Below are 11,636 nucleotides of genomic sequence, written 5' to 3'. Positions count from 1 at the left end.
CCAAATGTTGGCCATATTGCTTCAAAAATGGCTAAACATGACTTCGGAGTTTTTCCAAACGTCGTACTTTTACGAACTCCTCCCAGGGCGTTGGCCCTAAAAAGCTGAAATTTGGTGAAAATGCTACTGAGGAGTGGGACATCAAAAGTTATCCAAATTACATTGATACCTGTCACGGTCTCTGTGCGGCGAAGCCGCAAACTGTAGCAAGAATTTCAGAAATCTCCCAAATTTTACATTTCTGCCGTTTGCGCAGATAAAGTCCGAATTGCGTCAAATTAGAATCAGTTGTTAAACTCTTTGCCATAAACCTACAGATTTTATATGGAGGTTAAATGTTTAGTTTTGCGAAATTATATGAAATTTGACACACAACTCAATTTTAGAATCCCCATCAAAAAAGTCAATGAGACCCATGTCATAATTGTTATGGCGTTGCCGTAACGATGACCGAAACCTTCCATGTTATTCCAATGGGGAAATCGCCAGAACATGTTTACACTTTAGACTTTCACAAACTCCTCCCAAGGCGTTAGCCATATTAACCAGAAATTTGGTGAGACTCATCTTCAGGGGTGGACCATCAAAAGTTATCCACATTTTTATTCTAAGAGTCACGGTGTCTGTGCGGCAAAGCCGCACATTTTGCCAAGAATTCAAAATAAAATTGCTTTTTGATGGTAAAACAAAGGGGAGAAGATGTGACAGCATCACAGATTCAGCAGTAGGCGTAATAAAAGGACAATTGCGGTGCGTTAGCACCCCCTCCTCTTGCGGCGTGGCGGCGGCATAGCGAGGGCCGATCATTGCCGCTTGCGGCTATATTTTTTTATTAGGCCCGAGCCCCAGCAGGGCGGAGGGCCTATTGCTCCCGCAACGCTGCCGAAGGCAGCGTTGCAACTGTCTGACCAAACATGCGGGCGCAGCCCGCATGTTTGGTACCCCGTCGCCCCTGGCAAGTACAGTGAACTAGCCCATGCCGAAGGCATGGATCATGCATACTTACTCCTGCTATGACAGAAATAGTCAACAATTTGTGAATGGGCGTAGCCCATTCACAAATTGTTGACAACAGCAGCGCGAAGCGCTGCATTCCTCCAAAAACCCTCCTGGCATTGTCCTGTACGCGAGAATCCATGCCGCAGGCATGGGCCATGCTTGTATCTGCTCAAATCAATGGAAGTCTATGGGGAGTGGGCGGGGCATCCCGACGGAATGGGGAGTGACGAGCGCGTAAGCGCTCGTAATGATGATTCCACCCCATGGCGGCATGGGGAAGGCTTAGAGCTTTCAAACGATGTATAATTTGTTGTTATAGTGGAAACGGCTATATTGTTTTTGCTAAAAATATTATTATTATTATTAGGCCCGAGCCCCAGCAGGGGGAGGGCCTATTGCTCCCGCAACGCTGCCGAAGGCAGCGTTGCAACTGTCTGACCAAACATGCGGGCGCAGCCCGCATGTTTGGTACCCCGTCGCCCCTGGCAAGTACAGTGAACTAGCCCATGCCGAAGGCATGGATCATGCATACTTACTCCTGCTATGACAGAAATAGTCAACAATTAGTGAATGGGCGTAGTCCATTCACTAATTGTTGACAACAGCAGCGCGAAGCGCTGCATTCCTCCAAAAACCCTCCTGGCATCGTCCCGTATGCGAGAATCCATGCCGCAGGCATGGGCCATGCTTGTATCTGCTCAAATCAATGGAAGTCTATGGGGAGTGGGCGGGGCATCCCGACGGAATAGGGAGTGACGAGCGCGTAAGCGCTCGTAATGATGATTCCACCCCATGGCGGCATCGGGAAGGCTTAGAGCTTTCAAACGATGTATCATTTGTTGTTATAGTAAAAACGGCTATATTGTTTTTGCTAAAAATATTATTATTATTATTATTATTATTATTTTTCTTGTTCTTCTTCAGCGCTTTGATCTCTAATTTGACCCCCTGAACATGCTCAAAAACTCACCAAACTTTGCCCAAAATTCAGAATCGGCGAAAAATTTTATTTTTTCTGGGCCATTTTTTTTTTCGTTAAAAAATGGCGCGACAGCGCCACCGACAAAAGTCAAAATACATTGCGCCTATGGGAGACGCCCCGAGGTCAACTTTGGCGTAAAGCTACGAAATTCGGGACACGCATTCCTCTCGTGAGGATAAACAAAAAAAATCATTGTGGCCACGCCCCCAAACTTACCCTATGGCCGCCATCTTCCTTTGAAAATGAAAACAAGCTGAGTTAGCCATTTTGTTTACGTCAAACTTTGACGAACTCCTCCTAGGGCGTTTTGCCCACCGACTTCAAAATCGGCGTACGTCCTCTGGACAAGTGGGGCATCTAAAGTTATTCAATTTTTTGAGATACCTTTTACGGTCTGTGTGCGGCGCAGCCGCAAAGTTGGACAACTTATTTTGGAATATTTCAGGTCTAAAAATTGCTCCCATTTGATCAAAACCAGTCCGATTAGGACCAAATTTGAATCAGTTGTTAAACTTTCTAGTTTGGACCAGTTTAGGCTGACAAAATTGAAATGGCAGTGATAGCGCCCCCTACAGAGTGACCTTTAAATTAACATTGAAGGTCAAAAATTAGTTTTACCAAAATTGTCTAAACTTTACCCAAAATTCTATTTTGCCGTCCCGATCACAAAAGCCAATCACAAAAATGCCTAAATTTTTACGCCGTAGTCGTAGCGATGACAGAAACCTCCCATGTTATCCCTATGGGAAAACCACAAAATCTCTCAAATTACCACATTTTTATGTTTTACACTTTAACGAAGTCCTCCTAGTGCGTTTTGCCCACCAACCTCAAAATCGGTGTACGTCCTCTAGACAAGTGGTGTATCTAAAGTTATCAAAATTTTAAGGATAACTTTTACGGTCTTTGTGCGACGGAGCCGCAAACGTTTCCCAGAATTCTGACTATTTGGCCTTCAGAGTGGCCTATAAACAATAGAGTTTTTTCCAAATGACATGATATTTTGAACAAAATTCTAATTTGCCATCCTGATCATAAAAGTATGAGAGCCAAAGTCATATTTTGTACGGCGTAACCGTAGCGTTGACAGAAACATCCCATGTTATCCTTATGGGAAAATCTTAGAATCGCTCAAATCACCACATTTTTACGCTTCACACTTTAACAAACTCCTCCTAGGGCGATTGTCCGATCAAGTTCATATTTGGAGAATATCATCTACACAAGCGGGGCATCAAAACTTACCCATATTTTGATTCTAAGTGCTACGGTCTCTGTGTGGCGGACCCGCAAATATATGTCAGAAATGGGAAAACAGCGAAATCTCTAAAATCACCACATTTTTACGCTTCACACTTTAACGAACTCCTCCTAGGCCGATTGCCCGATCAAGCTCATATTTGGGGAAAATCATCTACACAAACGGGGCATCAAAAGTTATCCATATTTTGATTTTAAGTGGTACGGTCTCTGTGCCGTGGAGCTGCAAATATACTGTCACAAATGGGAAAAACGCCAAATCCTTGAAATGTTCACATTTACGCTTCACACTTTAACAAACTCCTCCGTGGGCAATAGCTCGATCAAGCTTTACTTTGGGAAAAATCATCTACACAAGCGGAGCATCAAAAGTTATCCATATTTTTATTCCAAGTGCTACGGTCTCTGTGCGGCGGCGCAGCAAATTTGACTGACACTTGTGTTCATTTGCACTGGATTGGCCATGTCCAATGTGTCGCCGTCTGTCAAGTTCTTTTTTTATTCAACACACAATAAGGGCGCCATCTTTATCAAGTCAAAAGCGCAGAGTCGGAAGGCCGGCGGCCCGCGAGGGCCGTTGGATGCCGCTTGCGGCTTTAATTATTATTTATTTTTCTTGTTCTTCTTCAGCGCTTTGAGCTCTAATTTGACCCCCTGAATATGCTCAAAAACTCACCAAACTTTGCCCAAAATTCAGAATCTGCGAAAAATTTAGTTTTTCCTGGGCCATTTTTTTTTTCGTTAAAAAATGGCGCGACAGCGCCACCGACAAAAGTCAAAATACATTGCGCCTATGGGAGACGTCCCGAGGTCAACTTTGTCGTAGAGCTACGAAATTCGGGACGCGCATTCCTCTTGTGAGGACAAAAACAAAATATTATTGTGGCCACGCCCCCAGACTTACCCTATGGCCGCCATCTTCCTTTGAAAATGAAAACACGCTGAGTTAGCCATTTTGTTCACGTCAAACTTTGACGAACTCCTCCTAGGGCGTTTTGCCCACTGACTTCAAAATCGGCGTACGTCCTCTGGACAAGTGGGGCATCTAAAGTTATCCAATTTTTTGAGATACCTTTTACGGTCTGTGTGCGGCGCAGCCGCAAAGTTGGACAACTTATTTTGGAATATTGCAGATCTAAAAATTGCTCCCATTTGATCAAAACCAGTCCGATTAGGACCAAATTTGAATCAGTTGTTAAACTTTCTAGTTTGGACCAGTTTAGGCTGACAAAATTGAAATGGGCACGATAGCGCCCCCTACAGAGTGACCTTTAAATTAACATTGAAGGTCAAAAATTAGTTTTACCAAAATTGTCTAAACTTTACCCAAAATTCTATTTTGCCGTCCCGATCAAAAAAGCCAATCACAAAAATGCCTAAATTTTTACGGCGTAGTCATAGCGATGACAGAAACCTCCCATGTTATCCCTATGGGAAAACCGCAAAATCTCTCAAATTAATTTTTTTTTATGTTTTACACTTTAACGAACTCCTCCTAGTGCGTTTTGCCCACCAACCTCAAAATTGGTGTACGTCCTCTAGACAAGTGGGGCATCTAATGTTATCCAAATTTTAAGGATAACTTTTACGGTCTCTGTGCGACGGAGCCGCAAACGTTTCCCAGAATTCTGACTATTTGGCCTTCAGAGTGGCCTAGAAACAATAGAGTTTTTCCAAATGACATGACATTTTGCACAAAATTCTAATTTGCCATCCTGATCATACAAGTATGAGAGCCAAAGTCATATTTTGTACGGCGTAACCGTAGCGATGACAGAAACATCCCATGATATCCTTATGGGAAAATCGCAAAATTGCTCAAATCACCACATTTTTACGCTTCACACTTTAACAAACTCCTCCTAGGGCGATTGTCCGATCAAACTCATATTTTGGGAAAATCATCTATACAAGCGTGGCATCAAAAGTTATCCATATTTTGATTCTAAGTGCTACGGTCTCTGTGTGGCGGACCCGCAAATATATGTCACAAATGGGAAAACAGCGAAATCTCTAAAATGACCACATTTTTACGCTTCACACTTTTACGAACTCCTCCTAGGCCGATAGCCCGATCAAGTTCATATTTGGGGGAAATTATCTACACAAGTGGGGCATCGAAAGTTATCCATCTTTTGATTCTAAGTGCTACGGTCTCTGTGCCGTGGAGCCACAAATATACTGTCACAAATGGGAAAAACACCAAATCCTTCAAATGTTCACATTTACGCTTCACACTTTAACGAACTCCTCCTAGGGCAATAGCCCGATCAAGTTCATATTTGGGGAGAATCATCTACACAAACGGGGCATCAAAAGTTATCCATATTTTGATTCTAAGTGCTACGGTCTCTGTGCGGCGGAGCAGGAAATTTGACTGACACTTGTGTTCATTTGCACTGGATTGGCCATGTCCAATGTGTCCCCGTCTGTCAAGTTCTTTTTTAATTCAACACAATAAGGGCGCCATCTTTATCAAGTCGAAAGTGCAGAGTCGGAAGGCCGGCGGCCCGCGAGGGCCGTTGGATGCCGCTTGCGGCTTTAATTTTAGTTTGTTATTGTAAAACAGACCTAATAGTACCTAATGATGTAATAGAGAAAGACATCTATAGAGACAAATATTATAGATGCTCTTTTTTGAATGCCACATATTGAGGAGAGAATCACATATTCTTTTCAGTGCCCAGATAGTGCAATATTGTGTTATATGCATTGTCTTTCATATAGAAGTATCACTAACATTGTATTGTACTGAAATGCATGACTTTTGCTCTAGTCTGAGGGTGAGTATCGCTTTCGATTTGAATATGGAGCAGGGTTTGTGAAGCTTAAGCAGGATCATGGCGATGACACTAAGATTTGCCTTCTCACAGCCTGGCAATGTCGGGTGAAAAACTTAAGAGTAATCCAATCAAGATAATCACACTTCGGAAGTGCAACTGCCAATGACGTACAAACACACTTGGGCAAGTGTTCTCTGTATTTAAACATACAGTAGCCATGTTAGTTCTGGGAGAGGATATGGTGGCCAAACATAAGCAGGTATGTGGTTTGAGTCAATTCAATTAACACCTTTGTAATTTGCTTTGAGATTAAACATTTGATTTGATTCTTCTACCACATTTGAATAATTTACTTATAGCCTCTGAAGTGAAATCCTTTGATTGGGATTTGCAGGTTTTCTCCGGACTTTACTGAGCTAGATTAAGTGTTAATTACTGGCCTAGTTTGCAGCACAGTCTTCTTACTAATTTGGCAGCAGAAGGTGTGTATAATAAAGACTGGCCACTTCTATAAGACTCTTTTAACACAGTGGTAACAGGAGATATACACCGGATCCATCGTTGCGGAAAATAACACCTAACAACCAAAAGGTTTGCACATGAATCTCGACTGAGATTTTTTTTTTCATCATGTGCCACTTCTGTTTATATTTTGTGTCTGGACCTTTGCTGCAACTGATGTCTTACAGATCCAGATGCAACAACATTTCACTTGGTTGGAACTATAGACTAATTTTACGCCTCTGTAAGGCAATTTTCTCTGAAATGCATTTTTCAAAGATGGATATTTATGTTTCAGTGTGCAATAACACCTATTCACCACCACCATAGATATAGACATCCATATATCTATCCATCTTCATCTCTATCTAAGAGAGAGAGAGAGAGAGAGAGAGAGAGAGAGAGAGAGAGAGCAGGGTAAACAGATTTTCGTCAAAAGCCAGTTAAATGTCTATAAAAAGATACAAGGTATTATGAACAACATTTGAAATGATTACAATAATATGAATCTAAATAACTGTGATAATAATAAAGACTTTTTATCTGAACTGCTCCTATATCTGCACTGTATAATCCGGACCAGTCCCTCCCGTCATAAGAACAGTTTCTTTCCCTCTGCCCTTGGACAAGTGAACACTGCCTAAGCACCTTGCACTCATTGCACTGTTCACTTCTATTGCACTACTTAAAGGTGGTATGGACGATTTTTTTCAGCAAATTTTTTATCATATTTCCTCGTGGCGTGGATAAATCATTTGTCCTGCCACGTATCAATCATAAAACGCACCTATCGCTCACCTGCAGCCGCGTCAGGCTCGTCCCCACGTTTCCGCGTGCCTAAGCGCATGGATCTATCATAATATAGTTCCCTCAGTGTACGGGGCAAAATGAAGACGGAGAAAGACAGTTCGAGCTGACGCAGAAGTGGACAGAAATCTACGGGAGACGAGAGATGCAATGCGCTCCGTTGCGCTAATAAACAAACGCACGTGTGTGTTGTATCAGTCCGCACGGGGGAGTGCGCATGCGCACTTCTGCCTGCGTTCTCAAATCGCCGAAAAATCGTCCATACCGCCTTTAACTTTATGTTTTATATTTTATTTAGAATGTACATATCATGCCGTTTCTGTATAAAGTGTTCAATGTTTGTTGTCTGTGTTGCACCGAACCACCAGGACAAGTTCCTATGTTTGTACATTTTTGCACATCGACAAATGGTAATAATCCCTTCTGATTCTGATTCTGATGTGATAGGGAAGTTGTGTGAGTGAATGCCTGTGGATGTCTGGGAACATGAGTATTGTTGCACTGTAAATTATGCACTCGGCCCCACTTCCCTTTTCCTTTTTAAGGACTGCAGCTGGTATGAGTATCTTTGCCCTGGGCATTATCTGCATGATGTCCTGTTCAATAAATAAATACTAAATTTACCAAGACAGTATCATAGCGTTATCATAAATTAAGTATCACGTGTATTAGCCTGTTTTTTAAGACAGAATACATCAATATATCAGCGCAATATCATTTGGCATTATTGATCAGCCCTTCATTGATACACTTTATACAGTGTCTACAGAGCCGCAGTGCGCGGCCGAAACTGCTAGGTTATTTCGTGCCGCGGCTCCTGAAACTGCTGGTCTATTTGACCGCGCCGGGTTAGGGTTAGGCATGAGGCTATATGGCCGTGCCACGGCTCCTGGAACTACTGGGCTATTCTCTGTAGCCACGGCCGGTAGTAAAATACTTGATGCTTTGCCCTGGAGCGCCTACTAGCAGGCAGAGAAAGAACTGCGTGAAAGAAAGTCCTGTTGGCAGTCTGACTCATACAAAGCGCTACCCAGTGGCGAAAAGGGTGAACTGCAAAGTGAAATAACGAATAGTTTCACTACTTTGTACGAGGTACAAAAAAAAAGAAGATGAAGAAAGAAAACCTGCCAAATGTCTGCATCTGTGTATAGATACAGAATTACTAATTATATTATACTATTATGAATAAAAAAAAAAGAGATGGCAGACAGAATTACTAATTATACTATACTATTATACATTTTAAAAAGAGATTGCAGTGATTCATGTTTTTTTGTAAATTGTAATTAATTTGGGCATTATTTTATCCTGCTGCTGTTTACAGCAACTTTTATAACCAAACACAACTGATGATTATTAAATTAAATGAAGGTGCAAGCTTTTGTGTTTGTTTTTTGGAGGAATTTCTCTATTCAAAAGTCAGGGCCGTAGAGAAGGCAGGCTCATGACCCATATTTGTATCTAGATCTGTATCTGTAGCTGGGATTTCTGAAATTTCCCAATTTTTTTATTTGCTGCCTTTTGCGTCTATGAAATACGTATTGAATCAAATTTGAATCCGTCGTTAAACCCTTGGCCCTAAACCTACTTGAAGTGAAATAAATGTATTGAAGGGAAATACTTTGTTATATGGGGAATAAAATATTTAGTTTTTCGAAATGTTTCCAAAATTCCATTTTGGCGTCCCGATCCAAAAAGTTAATGATACAAGAGTTAGTAAAAGTATACTTTTACTAACTAAAGTATACTTTTACTAACTCCTCCTTAGTCAAATGAACCTGAAATTTTGTGAGACTCATCTTCAGAAGAACTAAATTTTGTGGTCCCCATTCAAAATGTATACAATTTTGCACAAAATTCTATTTTGGCATGCAAATCAAAAAGTCAATGAGACCCATGTCATATTTGTTGTTGCGTAGCCGCAGCGATGACAGAAACCTCCCATGTTATTCCAGTGGGGAAATCCAATCTATGAAATTTGAACATGCTCACACTTTATACTTTAATGGACTGTTAGTCCAATCAAACAAAAAGAGTGGTCCAGGAGTGGACCATAAAACATCCAAATGTTTCTTTTAAAAATTACCTTTCCTTTCCCAAAAACAAACCGCGGCAGTGTTTCATGTGAGGAGCCCTCTGCACTAGTAGGCCATAGGCTGTAGCCTGTATCGTTCAAGTTCGCTACACCTGTCACAAGACTAAAAAAATACTTCCAAAAGTTCTCCACTCGGATCGCGCCAGTTTTTTTACGGCGATAACTTAAATGCGGAACTATATTCTCAGCCTGATAGCGCAATATCCCTACGCCTGAATCATTCCGCCTCTGAATCAGCCAATCAGGTGAGAGTTACAACAACAACATCAAACATGGCTGCTCCCGTGGAGCGGCATGTTGTCTCTCGAGCCGATAGAAAACACTATGAAAATATGGATAACACGTGCATCACACACATTTCATCGGTAGAAAAAGAACAAACACAGCCACAGACTGTTGTCCGCTGGAGGAAGCTGTTGTCCGCTGGAGGAAGCTGTTGTCCGCTGGAGGAAGCTGTTGTCCGCTGGAGGAAGCTGTTGTCCGCTGGAGGAAGCTGGTGACTTGTGCTCGGAAGTGAATAGAAATCGATGGAATAGACCGCGCGTTAGCGGCAGCTGTTTGTGTACACAATGATGACTTCGCCAAACAAAACTATCCTACGTCTTCTGTGGCTTCTTCGGACGGAAATCTTTCTCATTTTCTGGAAAGTAACAAGCCAGGCTTTCACCCTACATGCTATAGACGTTTCACCCTACATGCTATAGACGTTTCACTCTACATGCTATAGACGTTTCACCCTACATGCTATAGACGTTTCACCCTACATGCTATAGACGTTTCACCCTACATGCTATAGACTTTTCACCCTACATGCTATAGACGTTTCACCCTACATGCTATAGACGTTTCACCCTACATGCTATAGACGTTTCACCCTACATGCTATAGACGTTTCACCCTACATGCTATAGAAAAGCAAAACAGTCGGTATGTGGGCAGCATGGCGAGGGTGAGAAGGTGAATCTACCACATCAACTCTGCCACCTTCTCCCAAACGACTGAGATCTACCACAGATGTAAAGACAAAATCATCTAAAAAGTCAAGGGATGTACTTCCTGCAGTTTGCATCATTGGCAGAAGGTTGATCGCTGTATCAAAGAGGCTCACAAGACAAAGAAAGATAAATTGGTCCAAGCTGAAACTTTAACTGCTGGTGAGTAGATTATATATTGATTCTTGCATGTGTGTTTTCTCTTGCTCGTGGTAAATAGGACTAATCACAGTGAAATAAGTTGGCCAAAATATACATAGATAAGATAAGATAATCCTTTATTGTCCCACATGGGGACATTTCATTGATGCAACGCAGGAAGATCCAGAGGTAGATCCAGAAGAAAAGAACAGATCTCTATAGGAATATGTGCCTAGTTTATTACATGTAGGTGTAGATGTAATGTACGTAAGACTGTATGATGATGTGAGTTGAATATAAAGGCAATACAACTTTTGCGATTGTTTACTGATTGTGCTCACCCTTGATTGAAATTCTTTTACTTCTCCTTTACTAGGAAGTTTGGTCAAAGCAGCTGAATCAAGAGCAGATGAATCCATCCTGATGTGTACCAGAGGTAAAGATTGTGTTGCCATTGAAGGCACCTCTATCACAAGAGGTGTTACAAAGAATACACAAGCTTTCTGACAAAGAAGACAAGTGATGAAAGGTAACATTTTGGTAATCAAATAAAATATATATATTTCCATATATTTAGATAAATTCATAATTTAATTGAAAATTATTGTAATGACTACACGATAATTTTAAAGACGTTTGAATCAAAGCAAATTTCTGTTTGTAGTGAGCTAGTATATTTCAATCACTGACCAATCACTGCATTTCCTTGCTTTATACAGGTGACCTAAAGTCTGGGAGTACGGCGATGCATATACAGTATTCTGTGACACTGTCATCCGGACACGACTGATTGAAAATCAGGAAATCCTCAGAATGAAGAAGCTCTTGTCCCTGTTCCAGAAATTCATCAAAAAACACCCTGGTCATGGAAGTTACCGGTAATTAAATTATTCTTATTGTTTATGAAAGAAAACAATAGAAGATCAGATAAACATCACAGCTATGTTTATTCATGAAATTTCATTCAAGATCAAACCAATCCTGTTAGCTACAGGAGTCTACATATTTCCATTCATTTTGTTTATTTATACAGGGAAAACCCAGTGAGAAAAGTGGTTACCCTGTTAAAACACAAC

The 11,636-nt window shown here is 41.3% G+C and overlaps 1 long non-coding RNA gene across 1 annotated transcript; it reads left to right on the top strand.

Annotated features, from left to right (window-relative positions):
• Positions 1-10,319: 10,319 nt before the first annotated feature.
• On the top strand, positions 10,320-11,432 carry LOC140365154 (uncharacterized). The gene is made up of 3 exons (XR_011927812.1): positions 10,320-10,581; positions 10,937-11,089; positions 11,280-11,432. It is a non-coding gene; the product is annotated as an uncharacterized lncRNA (long non-coding RNA).
• The last annotated feature ends 204 nt before the right edge of the window (positions 11,433-11,636 follow it).

This window comes from Eucyclogobius newberryi, unplaced genomic scaffold, assembly GCF_026437365.1.
Source record: "Eucyclogobius newberryi isolate DKJ021-1_F unplaced genomic scaffold, fEucNew1.0.hap1 SCAF_19, whole genome shotgun sequence".
Classification (NCBI taxonomy): Eukaryota; Metazoa; Chordata; class Actinopteri; order Gobiiformes; family Gobiidae; genus Eucyclogobius; species Eucyclogobius newberryi.
This window is presented reverse-complemented; position numbering and strand designations above follow the sequence as displayed.